Source organism: Canis lupus, chromosome 28 (assembly GCF_048164855.1).
Source record: "Canis lupus baileyi chromosome 28, mCanLup2.hap1, whole genome shotgun sequence".
Taxonomy (NCBI): Eukaryota; Metazoa; Chordata; class Mammalia; order Carnivora; family Canidae; genus Canis; species Canis lupus.
The window spans coordinates 16,131,801-16,149,988 of record NC_132865.1 but is presented as its reverse complement, the minus strand read 5'-3'; the positions used below and the strand labels follow the sequence as shown (position 1 = coordinate 16,149,988).

Genomic DNA, 18,188 nt, shown 5'->3' with positions numbered 1-18,188 from the left:
TTTTTTTAAAAGTAAATGCATACAGGGCAGCACCGGTGGCGCAGCAGTTTAGCGCCGCCTGCAGCCCAGGGCGTGATCCTGGGGAACCAGGATCGAGTCCCACGTTGGGCTCTCTGCATGGAGCCTGCTTTTCCCTCTGCCTGTGTCTCTGCCTCTCTCTCTCTCTCTGCATTTCTATGAATAAATAAATAAAAATCTAATAAATAAATAAATAAATAAATAAATAAAAGTAAATGCATACAACTATAAAATATTTCAAAATTTTAACTCATTAATAGGTGAAAAATTAAGATGCAAAATAAATCTGAAGATATGCACACAATCAAGTAAGTTTAAAATAATTCACAGATAGATACATAATTGCTTAATATCCAATGAGCAATGAAATGCAATGTCTGAAATCCTGTCTTAGGGCAAGGAGTATGGGATCAAAGCATTTTTGCATTTCTACCATAAAAAATTCACTTGCATCTTTATGAACAGGAACATCTGTATCACTATCAGCCCCACACAAGTTAACTACTACCTCTAAAAACTTCTAAACAGATCAGTTAAAAATAATAATAATAAAACAGTCCTTATAAAACCAGGTAACCTCAAGGGCCTGCTAAACATCAATTATTCCCTTGTAAAGATAACCTGTAAGCTTTTGGTCTATTTTAAAGATTTCACATTTTTCCTCTAGAACTATATACTTTTTATGCCCTGAAATGTATCCTTTCAATATAAAAAATATTTATTGATTATTTACATTTAGTTAGTTCTGGTACAAGTTATTGATAATGCAGAGTTAAATAAAATATGAATCCATCCATCAATGATATTTTGGTAAAGATTGATAGAATCAAGTGAATTATCACTTTCAGTCCAATGAGATAATAATATGAAAAAAGAATGAGTGAAGTCCAATATGAAATGATTCAGTAGCAAATAAGGTAAACATATAAATAAACTGGGATTTGAGAAAAATATTCCTGCAAAAAACAGTATTTGAGCCAGAGCCGACAGAAAACATAGAATAACTAGTTAAGTTTGTATTTCTCCCAATTCTGGAGGCTAAAAGCCTGAGATCAAGGGTCAGCAGAGTTGATTTCTTCCAGGTCTCTGTTTTTGGCTTGTAGATGAACATCTTCTCCCTTTGTCTTCGCAAAGTTTTTCCTTTGTTCATATTCTGTCCTCATCTCCTCTTATTAAAAGGACAATAGTCACAGTGGATTGGGATCCACGCTGATGATCTTATTTTATTTTAATTAGCTCTTTAAAGGCACATTCTGAGCTACTAAGGTTCTGACTTTCAGGACTCCAACATATAAATTTGGGGAAGGAAGGGGAAGGGAGAAGACAGTTCAGACCATAACAGCGCTCAGCCTAAAACTTCATAAATGAAGACATTTACTAAAGATAAAAGATTAGAATGCTGTTACCACAGAGAAAATGGCCCATAGGATGGTTAAACTTAAAAAGGCATACCACGGGGACACCCAGGTGGCTCAGTGGTTAAGTGCCTGCCCTGGCTTAGGGTGTGATCCCAGGGTCCTGGGATCGAATTGGGCTCGGCACAGGGAGCCTGCTTCTCCCTCTACCTATGTCTCTGCCACTCTCTCTGTGTCTCTCATGAATAAATAAAATTTAAAAAATTCTTTTAAAACAAGGCACACCATGTAGTGAAAAAATAATTATAGTGACATAATTTTTTGACATGTCACTCAAGTTATTTTGTATGTATGCATGTACAAAGATACACCTATACTTTCTTTCCTCCTATAATCTTTTAACCAGCAAGAATAAGACCCATGACGGATACCCATTAAATCAGGAAAAGGAGTACCAAAATGATTTAGAACAGTGAAGGTCATTGCTTCATTCCTAAGCTCTTAGTCTCAAAATGAACTTTTATAATTATATCCTTAAAAATATATAACAACTATAAATTTGTCTCAAAACTTGATTTTGCAGACAAGAATGAGAAAATACTTACAGCCTGTTGGAATGGAGGAGGGAGTGGGGGGGGGGGCATTCAGAAGAGAAAGAGAGAAGATTGAGAAGTTGGATGTGTGTTGGGGAGAGATAGATGGTACAAAAGCCTAAATGAGGAAGCATAGCTTTCTGCTTCTGAGAGTAATATGGTGCTCATGTGAGTGCTCAAATTCATTCTCCAGAATGCAATTGATTGAGAGAAAGCATATAGCCTAGTCAAGATGGGTTTGGGAAGCACCTCAGTCCCCTGCTTATACGTGGTATTTAGAATAGAGGTTCTCTTGATTCTTTGATTTCATGACAACTTTATACTTTTACAAATTATTGAGAAACCCACAGAGTTATAACATTTACTCTATCAAAAATTTAAAATCTACTGCTTACTGTACTATAAATTCAAACAAAATTTTAATGTTAACAGGAAACACCAATACTTTTCAAAAAGTAATAAGAAAGACTGATTTACATTTTTCTAAGTTTTCCTAATTTCTGGCATAATTGAAGACAGCTGGTTTCCCATATCTACTTTTGCAGTCAACAGTATCTCTCATGATATGTTAATGGCATTAAAGAATACCCAGCCACATCCAGACATTTATATGGAAATGACAGGATTATGTAAATTACTTTTTTTAGATAATTATGAATATCTTTCTATGGTACTATGCCAACACTCTACAAGTGGTAGTTTCTTAACCATACACTATTCCATCAAAATCCATTGGTCTATCTTGTACTTTGGTGGTTTTACCCAAGCATATGTAACCAGTCATTTGCAAAATACTGGTTCACTGTGGTAAGAATAAAATAACTACTGTTACAAATTGGTACCACTGTCTTGATTTGTGCTGAGCGATTTTATTCCCAATTGCTTTCACACCATCAAAAACACTGATCTAGGCAATCCAAGGAGTCCCATATGCCCCAGGAGAGATACAGAAACAGTGAAAGAAAACTTGCCTTTTAGGAGAGAAGGTAGGAAAAATCGGGGCCTCATGATTTGAGACTGTGGACTGCAAGTGTGCGCTAGCCTCATGTTCAAAAATCAGGTGGATCTAGTCATATTTTAATGGATACCAGTAAAAAAATTTCAGGGGTCAGACTACTTAAGAATAACCTCAGAATAAATCAGCATAAGAACTAGACATCTCTTCCTTATACCAACGTGGTATTTAAACTCACAAAAAATTTCAGTAGCTGTCAGACAAAAGGGAAGGAGAAGCTTGAAGGTAAGAATCAATAAATGCCTGAGCAGAAATTCATGATGGGCTGAGATAATGATAGCTGAAAGAGATGGCTGTAAGTCTAGAAGAAATAGAGTCATTTTCAATGAGCAGCATAGGCTTTGATGTTTTTTTGGTTGGTTTGTTGTTTGTTTGTTTGCTCTTGTTTGTGTTCTCCTCAGGGTATAAATAGTGGTTGAAGAGCAGGGTGAAATGAGTTCTAAAAAGTAGAAACAAAGTGTGTTGTTTAAATATTTCTAATAAATGAGTGATTTAAGGTTTATAACAAATATAGCCAATCCTTCTTACATATATAACATAAGAAAATAAGAGATAGAAAAAGTATGATATATCCATGGACTGCCTTAGCTAAACTTTTGTTAAATAGGTTATGAACTGTTAAATATATAAAAATAGGCATCCTTGCCTACAGGAACTGCTCCAAAAAAGCCAAATCTGCAAGATGAAATGTTTTACAGGCTACATGTAAAATACTTCTTCATATTTCTAAAAGAACAATGACCTTCCCACACGCTTTTTCTGGCATTTGTGTTTCCACTTCGATAATTTATTAATTAGAGAACTAGGAAACCATTGTGTCGATTAAGAGATTTGTTCATATAACTTTTTTTAATGAAAAGTTTTAAAATATAAAGAACAAATTATTTTATCTTCAAATAAAGCTTCTTTGTGATTTGCTTCCCAGTTATCTACAATAAACATGTTTTCTATATTTAAAAAACAATTTAAAAAATGTATTCCCTACTTAATCAGATTCCACTTAATGTGAGAAACTCCATTCTTTGCCAACACTAAAACCTGTCTAAAGTGAAGGTTTTGTGAATGCATGACCCTTTAAACACACACACACACTTATCTCTATGTCTCTTCCTATGTCGATATCTATGTCTATTTAAGCTTAGGCTATAAGAAAAGCTCAAATTAAAACACTAATAAATACTAACAATTTATTTTTACTGTGCGTCATTCAAACTTTTTTTAATATTCTTAATTTATACACTAGATATACAAAATAGAATGAAAAGTAACAGATCCAGTTATTATTTTAATTGATTTTGGAATCATCTTCAGAATACATATATAATTACTGTCTTTGAACGTGAATGTTAAATTTTAATAAATTTACTTATTAAAATGAAGCCTTATTAAAATTCCAGTAAATGATCTGGAATTCAGTAAACTCTTTGTCCAAAGGGTAACATGTATCAGAAATGCTTAAGGCAGCTAGCTATTCAGAAGCCTCTACAAGAAAGTTAACTTTAGAAATACAAATCAGATAGATGAAAAAGTATGTATATGCTGAGTATTATGAAACACTGATAAGATTGTAGAGTCTTGAAGAATCTCTAACTAGAAAGTAATACTGTCAGTGAATGACTTCTAAGAAGGTCAGAAAATCTGAGACTAGTTACAGAAAAGATGAGGTTAGAAGATACATAGGATTTAAAATGTGAAGATTTGAATATACAATACCAAGAGGTAAATCATTTCAGAGTTTGGAACAGCAGTGTACCATAAGCATTTGGGCTCAGAATCATTTTTAAGGCAGCAAAGTGAAGGATGGACTGGATTGAATGGAAGCTAAAGGAAGGGAAATAAGTTAGAAAGTTATCAATAAAATGCAGATATGAAGCAAAGAAGCTCACACAAAGGTAGTGGGAACTAAAAGAAGAAGATATACTCAAGGGATACTTGGAGGAAGATTAATATGACTTTATGATTATCATACTCACCAATGTTAAGATGCACAAACTTACATTTTAAAATTTCTGAAATCTTACAATGGATGGTGTCTTATAATCACTGAGGCACAGGTGGGTATCATGACTTGATTATGTGAAGGTATAATCTTAAAAGGTTGGAATGTCATGACTTACATGCAAGTTTAAAATAAATACATGTCTGAGATTTATTTAATTTATTAGCTGATGAAGAAATCAAAACAAAATACAAAACCAGTTCAGAGAAGTTTGTGAAGACAAAAACATATATATGTAAGCAATCTAGAATGCTAAAATAAATTTGCTAATAGGTGCAAAATTGGTTTGCTTTAAAAGACTTTAAAGCAATAAAATATAATGAGTAAGCTCATCTTTTCAACGAGGTAGAAATTTTATCTCTATTGGACAAAATGAATTTTTATTTATATGGATACAAATCACTTGCTTTTTATTCTTTTTAAACTACTAAACATCTACCCCAGAAGAGTTGTATAATAGCCTAAATAACAGAAAGAAAAACACAGAGTGCATCTCCATATAATCAGATAATCTATAGAGAATCTACTAGATAATTCTCAGTACTGCACTAGCAAGAATACTTAGTCCACTCTGTTGGCATTTGCAAGCCTGGACAGTTTTTAAACAGTTGTCATTGCCTGATCATAATCAACTATAAAAATTACCAAAACGAAATTTGTGATGAATAGGTGTCAGAGTCTTGAAATGAGATCCCAGAGACCACTCACACCAGTGAGAATGGGGAAAATTAACAAGGCAGGAAACCACAAATGTTGGAGAGGATGCGGAGAAAAGGGAACCCTCTTAGATTGTTGGTGGGAATGTGAACTGGTGCAGCCACTCTGGAAAACTGTGTGGAAGTTCCTCAAAGAGTTAAAAATAGACCTGCCCTACGACCCAGCAATTGCACTGCTGGGGATTTACCCCAAAGATTCAGATGCAATGAAACGCCGGGACACCTGCACCCCAGTGTTTCTAGCAGCAATGTCCACAATAGCCAAACTGTGGAAGGAGCCTCGGTGTCCATCGAAAGATGAATGGATAAAGAAGATGTGGTCTATGTATACAATGGAATATTACTCAGCCATTAGAAACGACAAATACCCACCATTTGCTTCAACGTGGATGGAACTGGAGGGTATTATGCTGAGTGAAGTAAGTCAATCGGAGAAGGACAAACATTATATGGTCTCATTCATTTGGGGAATATAAATAATAGTGAAAGGGAATAGAAGGGAAGGGAGAAGAAATGTGTGGGAAATATCAGAAAGGGAGACAGAACATAAAGACTCCTAATTCTGGGAAACGAACTAGGGGTGGTGGAAGGGGAGGAGGGCGGGGGGTGGGGGTGAGTGGGTGACGGGCACTGAGGGGGGCACTTGATGGGATGAGCACTGGGTGTTATTCTGTATGTTGGCAAATTGAACACCAATAAAAAATAAATTTATTATAAAAAGAGAGAGAGAGAGATCCCAGAGACCAAAGAACTCACGTAAACCCTAGGAATCAAATGGTTGCATGGTAAGTTGGTAGATCCGGTATGTTAGGACTATTTCTGAGCTTCAGTTCATAACTGAATAGCTGGTTCAAGAACTCCACAGCACCACCAATTAACGGCATATAATTGACATCAGTAGACTACTTCATCAACAATAGCACATGACACAGTCTTCTGAAGCTCAGGTGGGACATTCCCCAAGACAGACCACAATGTGGGCCCTAAAATGCACCTTAACTTTTAAAAGCATAAAAGTTACATTATGTATGCTCTCAACCACAATGGAATAAAACTAGAAATCAATAAGAAAAAAACAGCTGGAAAATTCCTAAATGCTTAGAGATCAATAAGAAACCTTCAAAATACCATATAGATCAAAAGAGAAATCTCAAGAGAAATTAACAAATACTGTGAACTAAATGAAAATACAAATTATAAAAATTTATAAGATTCAGCAAAGCAGTTCATAAAGAGAAATCCATGATATTAAATGCACATATTAGAAAAGAAGAGAGATCTAACATCACCAAGAAGATATAAAGATGGCAAATAAACATGCAAATATTTTCAGCATCAAATGTCATCAAGGAATTGCAAGTTAAAACAGTAATAAGATTCCACTACTCATCCAGTGGAATTCTAGTCTGAAATCCAAAACAGTAGAACACCACATGCTGGCAAGGATGTAGAACAATAGTAACTCTCATTCATTGCTGGTAGAAATGCAAAATGGTACAGCTACTTTGTAAGACAGTTTGACAGTGTCTTATAAAACTAAACATACACTTGCCAGACCATCCACCAATCACACTCTTTGGTATTTACCTCAAGAGTTGAAATGAATGAGTTGAAAATTCATGTTCACACAAAAACCTGCATACAGATTTTATAGCAGCTTTATTCATAATTGTCAAAACGTGAAAGTAACCAAGGTGTCCTCCAGGAGGTGAATGGATAGATAAACTGTGAAATATCCAGACAATAGAATATTATTCAGTGCTAAAAAGAAATGGAGCTATCAATGCATGAGAACACATAAAGGAAACTAAAATGCATGTTATTAACTGAAAGAAGCCAATTTGAAAAGGCTACATAAGTATGATTCCAGCTATATGACATTTTGCAAAAGGCAATAATGAAGACAGTAAAAGATCAGTGAGTGCCACAAGTTAGTAGGGAGACAAGAATAATAGGTAGAGCACAGCGAATTTTTAGGGCAGTGAAAATACTCTGTACGTTACTATAATGATGGGAAATATGTAGCTAATTTGTCAATATCCATAGAAAGTACAACACCATTATCAAACCCTAATGTTAACTATGAACTTTGGAGAATCATGATTTGTCAATATAGGTTCACAGATGGTAATAAATGTACCACTGTGGTGTGGAATATCAACAGTCAGAGAGCTTGTGTATGTGTGGGGCCTGGGAACCCTCTGAACTCTCCATTTCAGTTTCCTGTGAATATAAAACTTCTCTAAAAAATAAAGTTTATTATTTTTTTAAAAGCTGGCTTAAAAGCTCAGCACCAATGACCCAACTGAGTGTTAAAACACAGACATTAACAATTCTCGGTTCCAAAGCAGTTCAAAAAAAGTAGTACTTTGAAGGTTAAATAGCTTTAAAAGTATCTTGAACAAATTATTTTCTTCATATTTTAAGTGCAAAATGAATTGATAAAATCAATACCTATGTAAGTATGAAAAAAATAAGTATAAAAGTATTCTAAGTAAGAAGAAAACATTGCATTATTGCTAATTGTACAGTTTTTTTGTTCAATATAAAATTTAAAAAAACATCGTTACTTACTAGCATCTTAGAATCATATGAAATATGGTAGAGTAAGAAATAGTCGTTGCTGGATGGGGATTTGGCTACTTATGGTGTCATCAACTAGCTTTATGACTATAGAGAAAGGAATTTATGGGAAAAGTAAATGAATTCCATTGGTTCATGGACTTCAAGAGAAGTGGCTACAGATAAATTTGGGAGATAGCAGTGTGTATGTAGATAAGATTGTTTAGAAAAAGAAAGTAATGAGAAATGAATAGAACCAAGGGTGAGATTTTTATTAACTGAGACATAGAAAATTAAGAAAAAGAGAACTATCTAGCACTTAATTGATTAGCAGCTAGGATTGTCATGTTGTATCCACATCCCAAACAAAACCAGTCTTTGTGAGCGTTAGATCAGCAGGCAATGAAATAATCCACTTGGCTGTTGGATTTAGCTGATTTTTTTTTCAAACCATAGTGATATATTAATCAAACTCACCATGCCCAATTAATATCTCAGTCAAAAAAGTGAAAACACACTGTAACATTTGATTCTGTTATTCATTCTTTTTACTGTATACCCAGAATATATAATTTTTACATTTTTATGCATAATGCCTCGTTTTGAAATCATTCTGATTGTGCCCCTAACACAAAGCATGTGTTTCCATATCAACCCTTATCATGACGCATTCTTATTTCCTGCTTGTCAGTTTTTTCCCCTTAGAATCCTTGATTCTCAGTGGTTCTAACACTGCCTTACTTCCACCATCAGAAATGCAGCACAGTGTCTGGCATATAGCAAGTGCTCAATAAATCCTTTTAACAAAGTTAATTGAACCATTTCTTAGGACTACGCTTAGATAGATAAGGGCCAATTGCATAGGTTAGAGGAAAGACCGAGAACTTTGACACTACTTACAAGTTGTGTGATCTACAGAAAGTCACATATTCTTTCCCAATTTCCCCATCAATAAAATAGAGATGATAATATCACTTGTCTGGCAAGGTCGTTGAAATGGATTGATTAGGTTTTATATGGAAATAGAGTGCCTAGCCCTGGCACATAGTTACTCAATAGATGGTAACTATTATTATTGTTATAATTAATATGTCCCTTTTGCAAGGACCAAATTTTAACCACAGGGCTCTCTGTGGATTCCATGTCCTCTTTTTATTTGACATTAAGTAACACTCATAAAGAGATGATGGTGTGAAAAACAGTGCGATCTCTGTCTGTAAAGGACTTCACTGATTAAAAAGTCCTTCATCATTCTCAGGCATGGTCTACCTCCTCAGCAGTAATAATGGAGAAGAAATCATTTGGTAATAAAAATGCTTTCATTCTCTTGCAACTCCTCATTCTTATTCCACATTCTCAAACAATAATCATTCTGTTCCTGCATAAATCCTAGACTACAGGTAGAACTTTTATCCAATATGGGTATGAAGCTCTGAGTTTCTCTGTTCCTTCAGGAAACACTTCTAGCTGATTCCCAAACCTGAACTCCAGATAGTCTACTACATTTTTGCTTCAGTCTTGCTTACTGTTTAATGTTTGAATTCTAATCTTGAAGCTTCCAAATTCACGTAGCAAATTGGACAAGAAATCTCCGTTTGTCTATGTCCCTACATGACCTCTAGGGGATTCCCAGAGATAAAGAAATGTTTGTGCTCACTTGCCACCTATATTGACATCAATACCAATGCATTCTATTGGTACAAAGATGGAGGTGTGAGGTCAAAAATAGGAAGGAAATGAAAGCTGTGTGACTAGTAGTGCATGGGAAAAATACTGTTCTATATCATTGGGCATAACTATATCAAGTGCTGAGACAGTACTATAAGAGATAAATGATTCAAGCAGAGTTAGGTGTAGAATTAGAGATAGAAAGTTCAGATCAAAACTCCAAGAAAGACTGGAAAATAATACATGATCTTCTGAAGTAATACTGAGTATCTGAAAACTATTTTTATTATTATTTTAGATCAATAATATTCAGCCACAATAAAAATGCAGTGCTTATTTTTCATAATGGTGCTAAATTAGTTAATTCTGAAAAAATATTGAGAAATCTTTAGATAAATAATAAGTAAAATATGCAAGGTCAGATTTATCAATTTTAACTTAAAAATTCACCTAGAATGATTTTTTTTTTAAGATTTTATTTATTTATTCACGAGAGACACAACACAGAGAGGCAGAGACACAGGCAGAGGGAAAAGCATGCAGGGAGCCTGACATGGGACTTGATCCCGGGTCTCCAGGATCATGCCGTGGGCCAAAGGCAGGTGCTAAACCGCTGAGCCACCCGGGCTGCCCTAGAATGATCTTCCCATAAGTTTGATATTTATTCATAGCCATTAACACTAGACACCAATATGAAGCAGAGTTCACATGAGAATTTTCATTCTACAGAAAAGGGTTATTTTCAAGTTTTTACCTCTTTGAACATAATTAAAAGTGTTGGTCTATCCCAACTATCTATAAAGTAATAGGAACCTGATACTTTGTCCTTGATACTCCCTTTTCTCTGCAACTGATGTTTCTTTCTTTTATTTACTCAGTGATTTCTTAGAGGAAGAGTTCCATCTGCTTAACCTTATTTATCTACAAAGATCTAAAAATATGTAAGAGTGAAGCCAGAAAAAGACCACAGATCAAAAATCCAATGAAAGACCAAAATTTACAAAACCCCAAAAATAATGAAACTAACCTGGAAATCAGAGGTCTGGTGAAAGGCAAAGCATATAGATGAAAATGAAAAGGTCCCATAGTGAGCTGCATCTCACCAATTTCGTTAATTCCCATCCAAGGAGCAAAGGAAGATATTGTGTCCATTACTTGAAGTTGAGGGAGCAAGATCTCTAAGAAAAAATGCCCTCCTTTAATAAAGCAAGATTACTGAGAAATCCACTAATGTCTACTTTGTTGCTAATTCAGAACAGTAATAACATGTAAGTAACAAAGTCATGGACGTTACCTCAGCTTTTCAAGGGAAGACTAACTTGGCTCCAAGAACTTCAAAAACTGTCATTGACCTATGGCTGTTCTGCATTCCTCCAGAACGATAATCAGTCTCCAAGGCATTCTTAATGGAAAAGTCTCGAATATGATACACATTTCTCTCTCACAAGACAGAAGAAACTCTTTTGCTGGCACAGCAGCCTCACTGTTGCATCTTCATCTGTATACTGGGAATAGTAATACTTGTCACATAGGATTAATGGGTATAATATTCATAAAACACTTTGACTTCTTAGATAGTGGACCCTATAAATATGACATATTAGCATTACTATGATAATATGTAAAGATACAGTTACTATATACCTAAAAATTGATCTTTTTCACTGATCCGTGGATTGCGGTTATATTTAATTACTATAAAATGGATAGACTGTCTTATAGAAATAAAAGCTGAAAAGACATTTTTTGTGTGCAGATGTCAGTGGAATATTTTTTTTTTATTCCAAGCCAAGGATAAAAAATTATAGGAAAAAAAAGTAAAAATGGGTTGGGCTTCACGGGCTTACCACTCATTAGGTATTAACATAGGGGATAGGGTTGTAAGGACCTAAAACCCCCTCTTTCAAAAATTTCTTTTTTTTAATAAAAAGATAGCCCAGTGGCTCTCCTTGACTTTTTTCTATCAAGAACTCCTGCTATTTTCCCTTTTGCATTTATACTTTGAAGTGTTTCATCTACTAGATGAATTGATTACATAATAATGTCATATTTTTTATTAATATGTACTGACTGGTTCCTTATTAGTCAGAGCTAAATAACATGCTTTTAAGTGGAAATGTATTACAACAATAACAACAACTTCAGAAGCAAAAGAAACTCATATCCTTGTCAGTGCATCCCATGGTGATTCTGTATGCTTTTTTCCTCACTCATAGAAAAATGGAAAGAGGGGCACCAGGGTGGCTCAGTCAGTTGTCTGCCTTCAGCTCAAGTCATGTTCCAGTGGTCCTGGGATAGAGCCCCTGTCTGGCAGCCTGCTCAGTGGGGAGCCTGAAACTCTGCCCTTCCTCCTGCTTGTGCTCTCTCTCATTGTGTCTCTCTCATAAATGAATGAATGAATGAATGAATGAATGAATGAATGAATGAATTAATGAAGTCTTTTTGAAAAATGGAAATATTTTTTATTAGCCTGGATGACCCCAGTGTTGAAATTAATGCATTTGAAGTCAAGACAACAGTTCTCATAAGGAGTTCTTTTCTTGAGACTGTGTAGGACAGATAGGGCTTTGTTTTAAGTGAATTAAATGTTATCAATGATTCTTTTAATCTTCACAAAAGTCCTTGAGATAAACTGTGATTACTCTTGTTTTCACAGATGAGGAAACTGGGACACCCAAAGGTGAACTCATCCAAGTCACCAAATTAGAAAGAAAAAGAGCCAAAATTACTCGTATTCAAAAAGAATCCTTGAAAACAGGCCACACAGTATGCACTATTAAGCACGGTGCGTGCAGCCCTCTCAGAAACATGTGCAAAACTGAGGTAATATCTGGCTAAATAGAAGTTTAATTAGTGGTTGTCTCCAGGTTACAATTTCACATATGTAACAGGTATTCTGATAGAAGTCAGAAACTTGGATCTACATAAACATGGAAGAGCATTAAAGAAAGGATAAATAAAACACTTTGCATGATATTTTAAAAAGCAATTCAGGTTTTTTAAAATGAATGACCCCCACATATAGATATCTAATAGTATTCATTAAACATTCAAGTTGACTTAGCTTCCACGTTCTCTTCATGTGTATCCAAGTGAAGAGGAAGATGCATAAACTCTTCTTGAGGAATTTCAATGCCTCCCTTCAATGCCTCACTCCCCAACTTTTTCTCCAATCTATTCCCAGTAATTATCAATAATAATTCAACCACTTCCCCCTTCCACCTAAAACACTGCACTGTCAGTAGTGGAAAACTCACCTGGAGGAGATGTCAAGATCAGTCAAAAGGAATATTTATTATTCTGATCGAATGAAGTCCATCCTTTTAGAAAGTACTGGAAGTATGATGCTTTTGGAAAAGTGTATTCTTTATACTTTCACCTATTTATAAGTTATTGATACATGGCAGCCACAGTAGAAAGAGCTGTAAGAGGTGGTGGGAAGGAGATAAATAGGATACATTCCTCAGCTCAAGTATTCATGAGCAGTAACAAAAAGTATAAAAATAATGTATAAATATATATATACATACATATATAATAAATATATATACATACATATATAATAAATATATATATATATAGATTTTTTTTTTTACTTCAACTTGTCCTTAGTCAAGTTCCAGTCCAATGACTCACCCACAACAGCAACAAATAGCTCACCATTAAGGCTAGTTGAATTATCTGTGCTCAATGAATCATAACTTAAAGCAGCTATTTAAAAATATTTTAATTAATTAATTTATTTGACAGAGATAAAGCGCACATCAGCATAGGGAGGGGCAGAGAGAAATGGAGACAAGCTGACCACCCCCTGACTGGGGAGTCCGTCTTGGGGCTGGATCCCAGAATTCTAATATCATGACCTGAACTGAAACCACGAGTCCAATACGTCACCAACTGAGTCACCCTAACGCCTCTAAAAGTATTTTAATAGATGCTCAACTTTTCAGTTCTAGGTATCAGAATGTCTGGGGAGGGCGTCAAACTTGGAAAGTCTCATGGTTTTCTTTCCTTCCCTAGCTCCCTCTTTTTTTCCTTCTTTCTTTCCTGTCTTCTTTCCCCCTACTCCCTCTGTCCCTTTCTCCCTCTTTCCCTTCCTCAATCCCCTCTATCCTTTCTTTTAATTTTTTATTTATTGGAAAACATTAGATTCACCACTGGAAATGTCTGAAAATTACTGTTTTTTTAACAAAATAAAATAATAATTCTATATATTGCAAATGCCGTATCTCCGAAGTTCAAGTAACAGAATTTTTTTCTCTTTTGTAATATATAGGTAAGAAAAAGTAAGAAACATTGGTTATTTTTCAAAATAAAAGGGAAGTGTAAATTAAATATGAAAATCTAGAAACATTTTCCTTTTAATCTCTTGAACATCTGGTCAAAATCATCAAGGGAAACAATTCATTGCCTTTTATAGAAACACCCAAACTCCTACAACCCTGTTAAAAACACATATTAACTAATTGTTAGAAAATATATTTGAGTCCTGGAATTTACTACGTAATATTTTATATGTATTGAAATAATTTTAGAAATAAAATCCTACAAGATTTTGACTAAGTTAATAGTACACAGATTGCAATGTTAGTGGACATACAATAGCCTTATGAAAAAGAATAATAAACATCGTAGCATGAAGTACGTGCGTAACCCTATTTTGCCATTAATTACTTGCTGAACTCACTGTATTATAAGACAAGTCTCATGACTATCTTTCATAAATGTGGAAAAGCAATTTGTTATTCCCTCCTACATTCTCTGGGTTTTTATAGGCCGGTTCATTTTGTCTCCACTGTGAAATATCTTAAAAGGTACCATGGTATTCTGACTCTAGTAGTAATTTATTATTCCCGTTAATCTTGTAAAATTGCCCTTTGCATGTAATAATTTGTTATTCTTTTATTAGACCTTCTTCTGCATACTGTGTTTATCATAAAGATGTCACCATTGTGATGCCTAGCAACCATTACAATGTTCTGGATGTGTTTGCATATATTTTCCTGGGGGAGAGATCTGCGTGGTCCCTGCATGGGAGAGCTGTCAGTGGATTCTGATGTATGAGGATAAAAGGAGCCCCTGCTGCAGACTCCAATAAGCTCAAGTCACGGCCTGAAAGCAGTGACTTGGGCATCACTATACCGTGTTAGAAAATGTGTCAATTATCACATGGACCGCCTAAGGGTATTGCCTGGGTCTAGGTCATAAAACCATCAAGACTGAAGGGGGAAAAAATTGATGAAGAAGTAAGTTGAGTTAATTGATAACAAGGAAGCCTGGATATGGAATGTTCATTGTAACTTGAGACCCAAATTTTTGTCTGAGAAGCTTTCCTGTGGATGATCCCAGGAGTAAAACTAAACCTGTCTATCTTCTCCGACATAAAGTATGTATAACTGGCATTTTAGGCATTTCCTAAAAGCCAGCAGGTAGTTGTCAAACTAGTCAAGAAGCCATAAAAATAAAAATAAGATCATGCTAATAATGTTATAGTTGTTTTGCTATTATTGTGATTCTTAATATATGGTGCCACTGTTTATATGTGAATACAGTGGGGACCACTTAAATATGTAGCCTAGGGCTGAAGTCATGAAAGCTTTATGCACCATTTATGTAGGTTTCTGTGCAGTTTACTCAGGGAAAGGGGAAAATACATATTTTTCATACATTTACAGTGATTCCTAAGCTGCTTCAATTACCCTCTTTTTAAACTTCCTTCCGTTCCCTGGAATTACTGATAATATTTAAGACATTTGTGTCAGATGAGTTCCTTCAAGAAATCACTATTCACTAGGCATGGGAATAATCACGAAAGAAAAAGAAACCAGCTCTCTACATAAGGTGGCTACACTAGCAGAGGATGAGGAAGTTCTGTTAAAAACTTAAATTTTAATGAAAAACAACAAAAAAAATCATTTTTAAAATAATACCGAGTAGGCTCTTTGCTAAAAATATTTAAGCATCCAGCCACACGTAGATCCTGAGGTACCAGGATGACTGACTGCCTCAGACTTTTCAAAAGCACATGATTTTCAAAATACATTGTTAGGACACAGGCCAGAAAATTATCCCTCGTTTTATTGGTGTTCAACAAAAAGATTCTTCTACACTAAATTTTCAGTTTAAAAAAAAAAAACATATAAAAAGACATGGCCTCTCTCACTTAAAATCTAATAGGTGAAACATTTTTTGTGGTCATAATGTTAACAGTGCTGACAATTATAAGCAATATTTCCCAGTATAGATTTATCTTCTGGCACTGGATGTTTTCTTTGAAGGTAAAGCCAAATTTTGAATTAGAAGAAGCCATATTGGAAAAAAAACAAAAATGAAAACGAGCTTCATTAAAACATTTAACTAAAACCTTTCATCTCTTCAATAAGAAGTATGTTTTTACTACCAGCCTGTATTCCAGTGAAGCAGACAGAAGTTTTATTAACCCTTGTCTCTCATCTATTTTATTTTTGCATGAATTGGCACAATTTTTTTATGTGTGTACAGACAGCAATGCAATCTTCCAAGTAGATATTTTAAATATTTTTTAATTTATAAACTATATGGTGAGTAGGAAGATGATAGGCTCTGGAATCTGTAGCCTTACCTTTGCTATATGCTTTCTGTACAGTTGCTAAAGTTATAGAAGCCTTAGGTCACATAGCTTAAAAAAAAAAGAAAATGTCTAATATGGTAATACCTGTTCACCCTGCTGCATAAAACTATGAAAACCAAATGAAATAATTGCTGTTAAAGTGTTTCAGAAAATTAAGTGCCACAAACTATTAGTCCTAATTATTCACATTAAGCTTAAATTATTTTAGCACATCAGTATTATCTATTATTACTATTTTCAAAATACACTCAATTATTAATTGTCTCAGATATTACTACTATTTTCAAAATACATTCAATTATTAATTGCCTCAGACTTTGGCAATAGGCCACAACTTTCTTTTGATAACTTAAAAAAAAAAAAAAAAAAAAAAGGAAGGCCTATTCCAGATAGATATCAGGCCATCAATTTGCAGTTTTTTCTTCCTTTCTTTATAATAGCTATAGGAATTTGTTCTGAAATGGGATGGATTGAAAGGCAGTTCCTTAATAAAAATTCCAGGTTTTGGCCTGAAACTATAGAACATGAATTTGGAGACTATTCAGTTTCAGTATCTTCAGAGGGATTCCACATAAAGGCAGTAAAGGCGGAGTGGAGTAGAGAGGATAGCAATTTAAACAGAAACTTTTTCAAAGATAATATTATACTGCATTCTATTAGAAAATAATAGCAGGAATGGTCCCTGAGGACTAAAATTTAATTGGACCTGCTGTAATAATGTGGGGATGTAGAAAATATACTTTAAAACTGACCTGAGTTGTTTGCTGTGGTTTTCAATGAAGAGTTTCCTTTATCTTATTGCAACAAATTTATCTTCTAGGGATATCACAGGAAAGAAATAGGCAACTCTTCAAACAAGATAAATGGAAACTTTGTAATGAAAACTCCTGTATCTCAGGTTTATAACAATACCCACTCATTTGTACATGTGACATAATAGCTCATGAAGAAGGCCTGCCTGGAGAAGAACCATGTTCTCTTAGATAATAAAGAATGTACTGATATCCAGACTGGAAGCAACCGTCTTGTCCACAGCAGAATTGCTTCTGAACTAGCTCTATACTAATTGACAGAATGCAAATAATTCAGTTAGTAGGGATTACAACCCGGTAATTAATTAGAATTACATTTAGCTCGGGGCACCTGGGTGGCTCTGTGGGTGAGCATCTACCTTTAGCTCAGGTGTGTGATCCTGGGGTTCTGGGATCATGTTCCACATGAGGCTCCCTGCATGGAGCCTGCTTCTCCCTCTGCCTCTCTATGTGTCTCTCATGAATAAATAAATAAAATCTTAAAAAAAAAAAAAGAGTTACACTTAGCTCAAGTGATGGAAATCCAAAATTGAAGTTGATAAAATAAAGCCACTGTTTCACTCTTTCACATAAACAAAATGAACAAAGTCTGAGCATAAGCAGTTCAGGGCTCTTATGTGTTCCAAGAGTAAAAGGAATCTGGATATTATGTCATCAACATGTAGCTTTTATCTCATTGTCCAAGGTGACTTTTCAAGCTCCAACCTTCCAAGTTCACATTCTAACTGGAAGGAAGATTTAATAAAAAAAATGTGCATGATTTAGGATAAAAATCTAAGCCACTGTTATATCCCAAATACACAAGAATAAGGATTTGGGTTTCCCTCACATACATCATTC

General features: G+C 34.7%; 1 long non-coding RNA gene across 2 annotated transcripts in view; it reads right to left on the bottom strand.

Annotated features, from left to right (window-relative positions):
- Positions 1-11,359, bottom strand: part of LOC140620233 (uncharacterized) — a 90,759-nt gene extending 79,400 nt beyond the window's left edge. Inside the window, exons 1-2 of one of the 2 annotated variants that reach the window (XR_012020020.1) lie at positions 11,221-11,359; positions 10,954-11,104 (exon numbers count right to left, since the gene is read on the bottom strand). This is a non-coding gene — a long non-coding RNA (uncharacterized lncRNA). Of the gene's footprint in view, positions 1-10,953; positions 11,170-11,220 lie in introns of those variants that run through there. The other variant, XR_012020019.1, reaches the window with a different exon arrangement.
- Between the last annotated feature and the right edge of the window lie 6,829 nt (positions 11,360-18,188).